The sequence below is a fragment of the Prinia subflava genome, chromosome 2 (genome assembly GCF_021018805.1).
Source record: "Prinia subflava isolate CZ2003 ecotype Zambia chromosome 2, Cam_Psub_1.2, whole genome shotgun sequence".
Taxonomy (NCBI): Eukaryota; Metazoa; Chordata; class Aves; order Passeriformes; family Cisticolidae; genus Prinia; species Prinia subflava.
In genome coordinates, this window is record NC_086248.1 from 83,434,925 (window position 1) to 83,445,246 (window position 10,322).

Genomic DNA, 10,322 nt, shown 5'->3' on the forward strand with positions numbered 1-10,322 from the left:
TCATGTTTTCTGTCTGATCATCCAGTCATGATCAAAATTACTTCTGTCCAGGACACAATGAAAATATGTTAAATAGGAATTTAGCAAGTTGCAAAATGCTCTTTGGTGCAGCCTTCCCTTTTAGCAGTAAACCTTTGATGATCCCCATCTCAGCATGGTTTTCCTGCTGTTCTCATACTCCCTATATGTAGCTATGTTTAGACTATCTTTCCCAGCTTGCTTATATTGTATGCAACAAATAGTTTTCCAAAATCAAGATACAGAACATGCTCTGCTCCCCTTCTATCAATACAAGCTCCTACTGTGTTCTGAAGTATCCCTTCTTTTGACCTGTTAGCTACAGTGAAAGGGAAAAAGATAAAGGTTTTCTTAGCACATTGGGGAAGTGCATACACGTACCAAAAGAGTTTCCACTCTGTCTTTCCTTTTACCTCATCATTGCTGTAGAATCAGGAGTTAAGAGCAACAGCCTAAGCTGAAACCCAAATTGCCACTATAAATATTGTGAAATGATTATGCAAGACTGTCCAAAATTTGGAAAAGCATAAAAGAACTTTAATGTTTGTACACAGATGTTTAATCCTTGGAAAAAAATCAATTAGGAAGAAAGTCATTGACCTGGAGTCTATTACTGATTTGGGCACTGGATTGAGAACTGAATTGGGCATTGCATACACTTGTCATCACCATTCAACACTACCAGTTTGATCTAGTGTCTTGTGTACTGAAGGAAGCAGCTTGAAGATAAAACTTGTAGTCACATCAGGAGTCAGTGCTGGGCTGAAGCTCGTCTGTGTAGATGGACACTGTCATTCCTCCAGACCTCTTAAGACAAAATGTTACCCAGAGGGGCCATGCATCTAGGATCAGTGTCACAGAGAGGAAAGTAAGGAACAGAAGTTCTGCTTTTTGGACTGCACAAGCTGTTAGGTTAATTGGGTCATCTTATGTCGCTGTACCCTTAAAAACCTTTTTGACGAATAGGTCACTCCTCGAGTGACAGTAAATACACCTCTGCTCAGTCATCAGATGTTGACTGTTCCAGAGAGGAAGAGACTGGAACATCAACATGAAGAAATGTGTCCAAATGTCAGAAATGCACTTGTTATTTGCACTTTCCCGTAGCAAAAAAATGAGTATAGTTGCCTAAGCAACCCTCTGGTTTTCATTGACACAAGTGGTTTGGAGCTTGAGATGTCAAAATTGTGCAAAGGGAGAGATACTATTGTGGCCATTTTGCTAATCAGCAAGCTGAAATTAGGTGCCATGATGGTGATTTGCTTCTTATTATGTTAGTATAAGGTCAGCAGAAGTGCTAGGAAGAGAGTATGGGTGAAGCTCATCAGTGCCCTAATTGTCCTGGTGATTTTAAGCACAAAGTGTTTTCAAAACTGTGCTTTGGTACATACCTGCTGGTGGTCTCCTGTCACGGGCGTCACGGCTGCTTGGACTCCCCTTGTTTCCTCTTTGCAGTCAACAGTGGTGTCCACTCAAGTACAGCAGCTGATAAAGGGCCTTAACAGAGAGAAGGTTTAGATTGACTATTAGGAAGAAATTCTTTACTATGAGGATGGAGGCACTGGAAAAGCTTGCTTGGACAAGTTGTGGATGCCCCATCCCTGGAAGTTTTCAAGGCCAGGTTGGATGGGACCCTGAGCAACATGGTCCAGTGGCAGGTGTCCCCTGCCCATGGCAGGGAATTTGGAATGAAATGGTCTTTGAAGTACTTTCCAACCTAGGCCACTCTATGATTCTGTGCATAAGAGAGACGGAGGGAGTTTTGTTATACAATAGGATAAGCTTTTATGGAAATAAAGTTTTAAGAACCTCTGTGTTCTAGGGGAGCTATTTACTCAGATTCTTGGTACATCAGAAAAACATTTTCTGTTGATTTTTGGTTAATGAGCAGTGGGAAGTAGGCAAAGATATCAGGCCCACGGAGGCACATTTTTCTAAATAATGATATGGTTGATTAAGGTGAGGAGATTGAGGGTCAAAGAGATTATGCAAATCTCACTTAGGTAAATGTTTATGTTAGGGCGGGGATCACTGCCTTGTTTAGAAGCAAACTTAAGACCTTTAATCTTTGCTTGCTGGAATAATGTGGAGACATTTTTCTTTGATTAAATTATATGATAACCCCTTGCCTGCTAGTGCATTGCAGCTGCATCCTCATTATCCTTCTGTAAAGAATAGGAGCTTGACTATCTAGATCTTGAATTCTGCTGGATTGAGGCCTGTTCCTGGTTTATGATGCTGGAGTACAGGGTTGTATGAAATCCCTCAAACACCACCCTCTAGCTGCTGACCTGCACCCCTGAGTAATCCCTAGATCCATCCTCCTTGAGTTGTCTCGCTGGTAAACTGGTGTTCTAGAGCAGAGTTTATACCACACTTCTCCAATTTCAAATATAGGGGCAACTTTTTAAGCTGCTGTCATCATGAAACTCTGTGTTTAGGCACTCTGAAATACATGATGTGTGTGCCCATTGAAAGCATAGAGACAGCTCTCTCTGCTCATAGAGAGAGCCTGCTAAACTCATGGGTGTGTTCACTCTACCAAATACGGCCAAGAAGTGCTGATCCAAGGTGCACGTTGCAGTGAGTTCCTCTTGTTGACTGCACTGTCATCTCACTCGGTGGACACAAGGTTGCTGTGACCACACATCCCACTGCACGTCACCAGGGCTGCCTCGGGCGGGCACTGCACAGGTACCGACTTTGGTAGGAGAGGAAATGGAAAGCTGTGCAGAAAACCAATATTCTGACAAGGTGAAGGGCTACAAAAGCAACATTAAACCATCAGGTTTTAACACCATCAGACAGAATCTCCTTTCTCCAGAAGAAGTCAACTTACATACAACATCTTCTTAATACACCCCAGCCACTAGCCTTATAGGAGGCCTGCACCAAGTGGTGAGCTGCCAAGAGGCTCAGCTCAGTGACATTATCCTTCTTCCAATTTGCTTGCTTAGTGATAAAAGCAGCACACTGCAGGAGATTTTGCACTGGGTCGTATTGCTGCCATTGTGTATTTGGTTGATAAACTGAGAGATGGTCTCCAGCTGCAAGACTTCCAATGTGAGAGTTTTACTGATGTTTTTGTTCTTGTTAATATTCCTGCCTGTATTGGAAGAAGAGTCTGGGTGATGAAGAGGAGTGGAGAGTATTAATTTTAATTTACTAAGCTGTCTGGAAATAATTTGAACCACCCCCACAGCTGAACAAGTAGATTTCAGAGCCAGCGAGGTTATCAACACTAATAAAAATGCAGTTGTCATGTAGTTTAGACACTATGCATGGGCAAAAACCTTCTGGTATATTACTCATGCAAACTGAAAGTATTTCTGTAACCTCTGACCCTGCTTGTAAACAGCAGATTCCAGGAATTCTGCTGGAAACTATACATTACGAAGGCAAAATTTTACTTAGCAATAAACATGCTTCCCTTAGCGAAAGAATCTGGAAGTGGAAGAATGCAAGACCTTGAGATGCACTGCTGATTGTGGGGAAACCGCTGGGGCCACCTCCTGCCCAGCAGCTGGGAAAACAGCCGCCCCTGCGGAGCTCCCGGTGGGAATGTGCAGAGCAGGCCCGGCTGCTGAGCGTGAGCTCCGCGTTAGCGCTCTCGGGGCAGCGCAGGCGGCCCTGCCGCGCCGGGGTGACACACACACCACCAGAGCTGCCTCTGCCCTGAAACAGGGAGGCATCGGAGGAGTTCAGAAAGCTGAGGGGACAACAGGATGGATGTTTTAGTGGCAGCAGGAGGATGGAGAAGCAAGTAGGTGAGAATGGGAAAGACAGAAATCACAGAAGCAGTCCAAAATGAATACTGGCCTTGGATCTGGAGAGCTGTCCAGTGATCAAAGAGAAGATTGCTGAAAGGTGATGGAGGAGGAAATGTGAATTTTGTGTAGGAGCTAAACGTAGGAGGGAACAGTAAGAATTCAAAGTGGATGATTGTGCTTCAAGGATGTGAAGTGCAAGCTACTTTTAAAATAACTAGCATGGGTCCCTTTACCTCAGCAGTGCAGCTTCATGTTCAGGCATCAACCTGGCAGCTGAGGGAGGGAGTTGGCAATCAGCTGAGAACTCAGCCTGGCTGCTGATTACATTGCCAGGAGTAAAGAGTGGTCTGCTTTAAAGCTCATCCAGGGTGTTCATACACAGTTTGTCCTATACTGGAGGCACAGCTAAATAAAACCCCAAACTTTGTTATGCCCATAGAGAATAGACCACATGTTCTATTCCATGAGGATTAGAACTCTGCCACCATCTCCTTTCCAAAAGTATGTTCGTGGGGCTTTTGCATTCAGCTTTTTCAAGAGAAGGGCATCAGTTTTTAATCCAGTACAATGTTTTTGAAACATTGCAGAAAAACCCAAGCTTCACAGCCTATGTGATAAAAATGTAGGGCAGATAGCACAGTGGGGTTTTCTCCAAAAAAAAGTGGAGGTGGATTGTTCTAGCATAAAATAGAATTAATCTGTTATTAGTGGTATATATTGGTGTTATGTATATCAACAACAGGTAGGGAGATTATCAGGTAAAGACTTACAATGCCAGTTTATGGCTGTTGGCCTAGGCTAGCATGTTGCTGCCCTAAATGGACACACTGGGTTTTTTCAGTGTTGTCCTTCATGTGCATTTAGCTACCCAAGAAAAACATTTCATCTATTAAAGGCAATGAAGAAAAAGAAAAAAATCAAATATGAGATCTATTTAATAACTAATTCATTTCTGTGTAAATGATAGAAATAGAGGCTAAAGCAAGTATTTTCTATATTTATAGTATATTTTAATTTATCAACATTCAGATATCTCTCCGAGTGCTCAATTTTTCAGAATAAGAAATTTGAATAATTTTACTAGTAGATCAAGCTGGCAAAAGGGGTACTTGGCAAAATCTTGTTGTTTTTTTGGGCCAGAAGGTCTTATAGTTGCAGTGTTCTGTGATAGCTAAGCCAGCCTGTCAGCCCATGGTGGCTGAAAGAGGTGAGGATGTCCATCTCTCCCTGCTGTCAGCCATGTGATCCCAGCTCTGTGGGCACGGTGACCTGGGATTCAAGTCTGCTAGATGTGCAAAGTGCTGTGCTCCATTCCTCCTCTTTGCTTATGAGGGCCCTGAAACCCCCTGAAGGGAAATGGAGTAGATCTGCACTCGCTCTTGTATTTACAATGTGAAGAGCCTATCTAACACACTCCCTGCACAAAGAGGGCAGTCACCCTTCCTGCCTCTTGGAGCTTCCTGTTTGCACTGCTGGCTTTGTGCTGGCTCTGGCAATTCCCTGTCTCTTTTGAGGCAATCCAGCTTTCCCGATAGGAAACACTCACTTTTTTCATGAACCGGCCTAAATTAGTTCATAAAAGGGTCAAATGCATGCCAGACAGCTGAAGGCAGGTGGTGTGGTTGTGGAACTGGGAGTGCCAAGGTGGTAGAAGAAGGAAGGACTGTTCATTGGGGTGGTGAAAGTAGGCACTTCATTTCAAGTCACCTTACCATTTCTTTACTAAACAGGTTTAGGGGATACCATTGCAAAGGTGAGAAATAGCTAAGGGACAATTGTGTGCTGCAGGAAACCATGCTGATGAATCAGTGAGGTGTTGTCCTTTCTTGGAATCAGTGCTGGCCTGATGAATTATAGGATGCTGTTGCTGAAAATGTAGTGGTTCAAATGTAGCAGTTGAAATGAGATATAAAATCAAGTTCTTGAAAGGCAGGTGAAAGAAAAAAAAAAAGCACTAATAAGAAAACCCACAGTTTTCAAGGGAAATTCAGTAGTAAATGAAGTTAAAAAGTTAAAATTATTCACCCAGCAAAAGTGAGGAAAGAATTGCCAGTGGTTGCAGAAAAGAGCGTCCTGTCCTCACGCAAGGAGCCTTTGTTACCTCCAGGGCAGTAACCACTCCTTTCCCACTGAACAGACACCACCCAACTGAGTGTGACCTACCAGTATGGCCCCTGTAGCCATCACACTTGGACCAGAATCCAGAGCTATGTTAGGGACTGTGTGACCACGGGCACACATCCCTGCTGCCCTTGCCAGTCTCCCAAAGGGATTTTCCAGACCTGCAGAGGTGGCACAGGTCAGGACCCACTCTCCTACCTGTTGGCTGAGGAAATAACAAATTATGGGGACAACAAAACTTTATAGCATTTTAGTAAAGGAAGTTTGTGGCTGGGGTTTTTTTTAACAGTCATTCTTTGATTCATTTTCAAAGACAGAGACTCCAGGCAGATGTCATAGATCAGTTTGTACCTCTGCAGCAATATTTAAAGAACTGAGCATGCTTAGTATTTCACCAAAAGAGATGATGAACTAGCAGTTACTTTGCTGAAACTTTGTCTTGCTTCTGTAATAAGCCATGGGCCAGGATGGGGATATACTAACCCTTTGCAAGCCATCAGCCCAAAGCTCAGCTACAGCCTGGGCTAGTATGATGATGGAAGGTTGGGTCCAATTGTTTGAAGCAAGAAAACTGAGAGCCTGGTCTGTGAGGTGCTCTGCATCCTCAGGTCTCAGGAGAAACTAGAGTGCTCAGATTCTCTGGAGTGGAGGCATACAAGATGTTAATTCAGTGCTTCAATGAGTTCTGCAAAAGTGCTAAGTTATTTGCAGCCCATTCTCCTCAATAATGTGTAAATTCAAAAGTTCGAAGCACTCCCTCTGACTGTTCTGTCTGTGCCTTGCTTTGGGTTTTGGCCATTTCTGGCTATTTTACCATGGATATTATTAATTTCTTTTCCCTTCAACCTAATTTTGTCCCTCCCCTGTCCTTCTATTTTTTTCCCTCCAGTTCATGTCAGCATCTGGAGATTGAGCTGTTGGGTGAGATTTCATCCTGTGTTGGACAGTTTTACCCATTGACCCAGTGCCTGCTGTGACTTTGGCTACGATAATACAATTCATTCAGTGTCATTCACAGCAGGAGCAGAGAAGAAATTGTTTCATTCCAGGAGCACGGAACAATGATGATACAACCAAAACCAAATAAATGTAAACACAGAGAGCTAGTTACCCACCAGCCAACATTTAATGGAGGTGAAATGCAGGATGAATTTTCTTGGCTACCATCATCTGCCAAAACATGCCCTGAAAGAACAGACACCCAATGCTGTGCTTTGAAAGTTTCAAAACTTGTGATCCAGCTATTAATATCCCCCAGACTGTAAATCGCAGCTCTTCTAGCCTGCAAAATGATACCAGCTGACTGCAGGCTCAGAATGAGCAAAAAGAGTTGCATCAGCCTCCAAAAACAGTACAGTAATTCATCTCTCTGATTTGGCAAAATGTTTTAATAGGTACAAACACGGGCTGAAAGCAAATGCTGGCATTCTGCCTTGTTTTGCTACCTCGCACCCCTTTTCTTCCCCACAACCCCTTTTCCTCCTCACTGCAAAAAGTAAGTACATTAAAGGAAAACAGATTTACCCAAATTACAATCCTGCATGTGAGCCAGCCAGTTTTCCTGGTATTGCAGTCAATAGCATGTGCTCTTGGAACACACCACTCTGGATATCAAAGAGGGATTTGATCAGAAGGCTAAGGGGTGTTCTGAGCAGCAACATTTGTCCCTCGGTTTACTTTGAAAGCTCGTTTCCATGTACAATAAAAGCAGCAATACACTTTTGTGCAACTGCTACCCAACACCCACAGTGAGTGATTATAAGTGAAAGGAACCACTGATTCACTTAGTCATCTTCTGTCACAGATGCCCAATGACCAAACACTAACTGAGCCTTTGAAATCTTTTTCAAAGTAGATCTATGCAAACAGGAGGGAAAAAAAATTACTCCGAATACTTGCGGTTTTGTGGGTATCTGCTGTGACTACTGATCAGTCCTCTGCTGTTCTTTGGAGACAAGAGATGTGTTTCGAGATTCACAGTGGAAAGAGATGAACTGGCCTTGCAAACTTCCCCCTAAATTAAGAAATACCTATTGACACTGCAACTGCTAATGAAAAAACACATTGTGAGGATTTTGTTCTCTTGATGGTACTGTATATCATGGAAATAAAGAACAGGCCAGATTAAGTCTCCTGCTAGGGTGATTCCTCAAACTTATGACTTTGGGACCAGAAAGTCTCAAATATGCTTGCCCCAAGTCCTAATGTACTTGTGCTGTAAATACTCCAGAACCCTCAGAGAAGCAGCTGAGCTTGATAGAAAAGGGACTGTTTCAACCCCTCCTCCCCACGCCTCCAGGAATAAGATCCACACTTCATTACAACTCTCCTTTTTACTTTGGACCATGAGAGAAGGAAAATAGTAATTTCTTATCCCAGCGCAGGGGAGGTTGAGAAGCACCCTGCCACTTAGTCTGCTGTTTTTAAATGACTGGTGGCTGTTTTCCTGATGGATCACTCGTGCTACTCCTTCTTCCAGTTTGTGCTGCTGGTGGAATCCCAGCAGCTGATTCCTCTGCAGGGTTTGAGTGTTTAGGTCTGTCTTCCTTGAGTATGAACCCTTCTCTCGTGCCTTGGGCAGAGGGATCCTGGAGCAGAGTGAGGTCAAGTACATGCCTGCTTCACAGGGGCAGGTCCACGGCAGAGCTGGGCAGCCAGACCAGTATTCAAAGTACAGGTGGCATTCTTGCACTGGGAAGAGTAAAGGAGAGATGTGCTTGCCTAGAGACCTGTCAGCTCAATTGTCTAAGTGAGGCCCTTAACAATGTTATTGGACTGCAGTGCTTGGGGCATCTAGCCAAGACATAATTGTGTCTTATCCACTGAGTTCTTGGTCATGTCCCTTTTTATTTTTCTCACCTTCTTGTGCTTTTCTCTGACCAACTGAAATGTGAAAGCTATAAAAGAAAGAATTTTTCCTTGGATCTAAAAGTACACGATTTTTCCTCTCATTGTGAGTATTAATACTGCTGATATCCATCAACTTTACTTGCTGCTTGACGTGTCAGTGTGGATATATACAACTCTCTTTCCTGAGGATAGCTGAAGTGACAGATGATTTCACTGTTGGGTGTACAATAGGCATAAGTACAATGGAAAAGAAGGACTGGCAACTGTTATGGTGATATGTTTTCAAAAACATGTATTGTCATCTTTTTCTTTTGTGTGGTATGCAATGACAATTAGGAGTGGCAAAGTGAGCATCTGTTCAGCTGCTTCACAGTGATTCAGAGTTGCTGCTCCACAGTCTGTATCATCACCTTCCAGTGTCTGACACGGCAGTGAGTGTCTTCAGAAACCACATCTTTATATTTTTGAAGTAGTGTGCAAAGACAGCAAAGGAACTGCTGGTTATATGAACCAAAATCTAGCAGTCCTTACTTAGGTCAGCTCCAGATGCTTCAATTCTGTCCATGAAATGTCCACAGCATCATCCACCCTGGAAATAACCTCAGGTTAATTTTCTATGCCCTCAGTTTTCTCCCTCCAGTTTTTTTCTCTACTCTAACATGAACTTTTCATGTTTCATGCCCACACTGTACAATGGCAGTAAATCTATAATACCATACTGACCATTCAATGACCAACCTGTAACTGAAGAATAATCTTTACATCTCTGCTGAATTTTACCCGTATTCCCAATACAAATCAAAATACAGAAAACTGCTGCAAGTCCAGATATGGTTGATGGGTAATAAAGTACCACAGTCCCCTTTAAACAGTAATCTGTATTCTCTGCTGATAGCCATATTTCCCCACCATGGGGGGAATCTACATTTTTAGGTAACATAGTAGTTGCCCAAAAGTCTATTTCTAATCTCAAAAGAAGAGCAAGCAAGTAGAAGAGAAAAAGCAGATGAAGGCATAGAGGGGCTGTAATTGTAAATGTAGATTCAAAGCCAGTAGCTGTCAGCACACTGCAGTGCTCAGTGTGCATTACACAGAGCTGAGAGGGATGCTGAAGGTGGTGTTTGCAAAACAAGAGTTGATTCCTCCTGCAAAAGGTAGTCTGGGAAAATAAAGCATCAGCACAGGAATCAGATTTTGGCAGGCTAGTGTTTTGGGAGGAGAAAGATCACAACAGGAGAGGGGAGTTGAGGCATGAAGAGGCTTCAGAGAAAAAAAACAGAAATGAGGCTCCATTTCCCTCACTGTTTAATTTTCTCCTCAAATGCCCTGCATGCCACATCACCTGAGCATATTGTGCTCTCCAGCCTATCTCACCACCATAATCTTATATGCTAAGGAAAAGTTGTTCAATCCCTTAATGATCTACTCATTCAACCTCTACAAATTAAAGCCGTTTCCCTCCTAATGCATCACTGCCATACTCAGCATTTTTTACTACCAGGAGCAGTTTTCCCTGTGGAGGTGACACCTCTTCCTACACTTGTGCTTGGGAGGCTTTTGCTC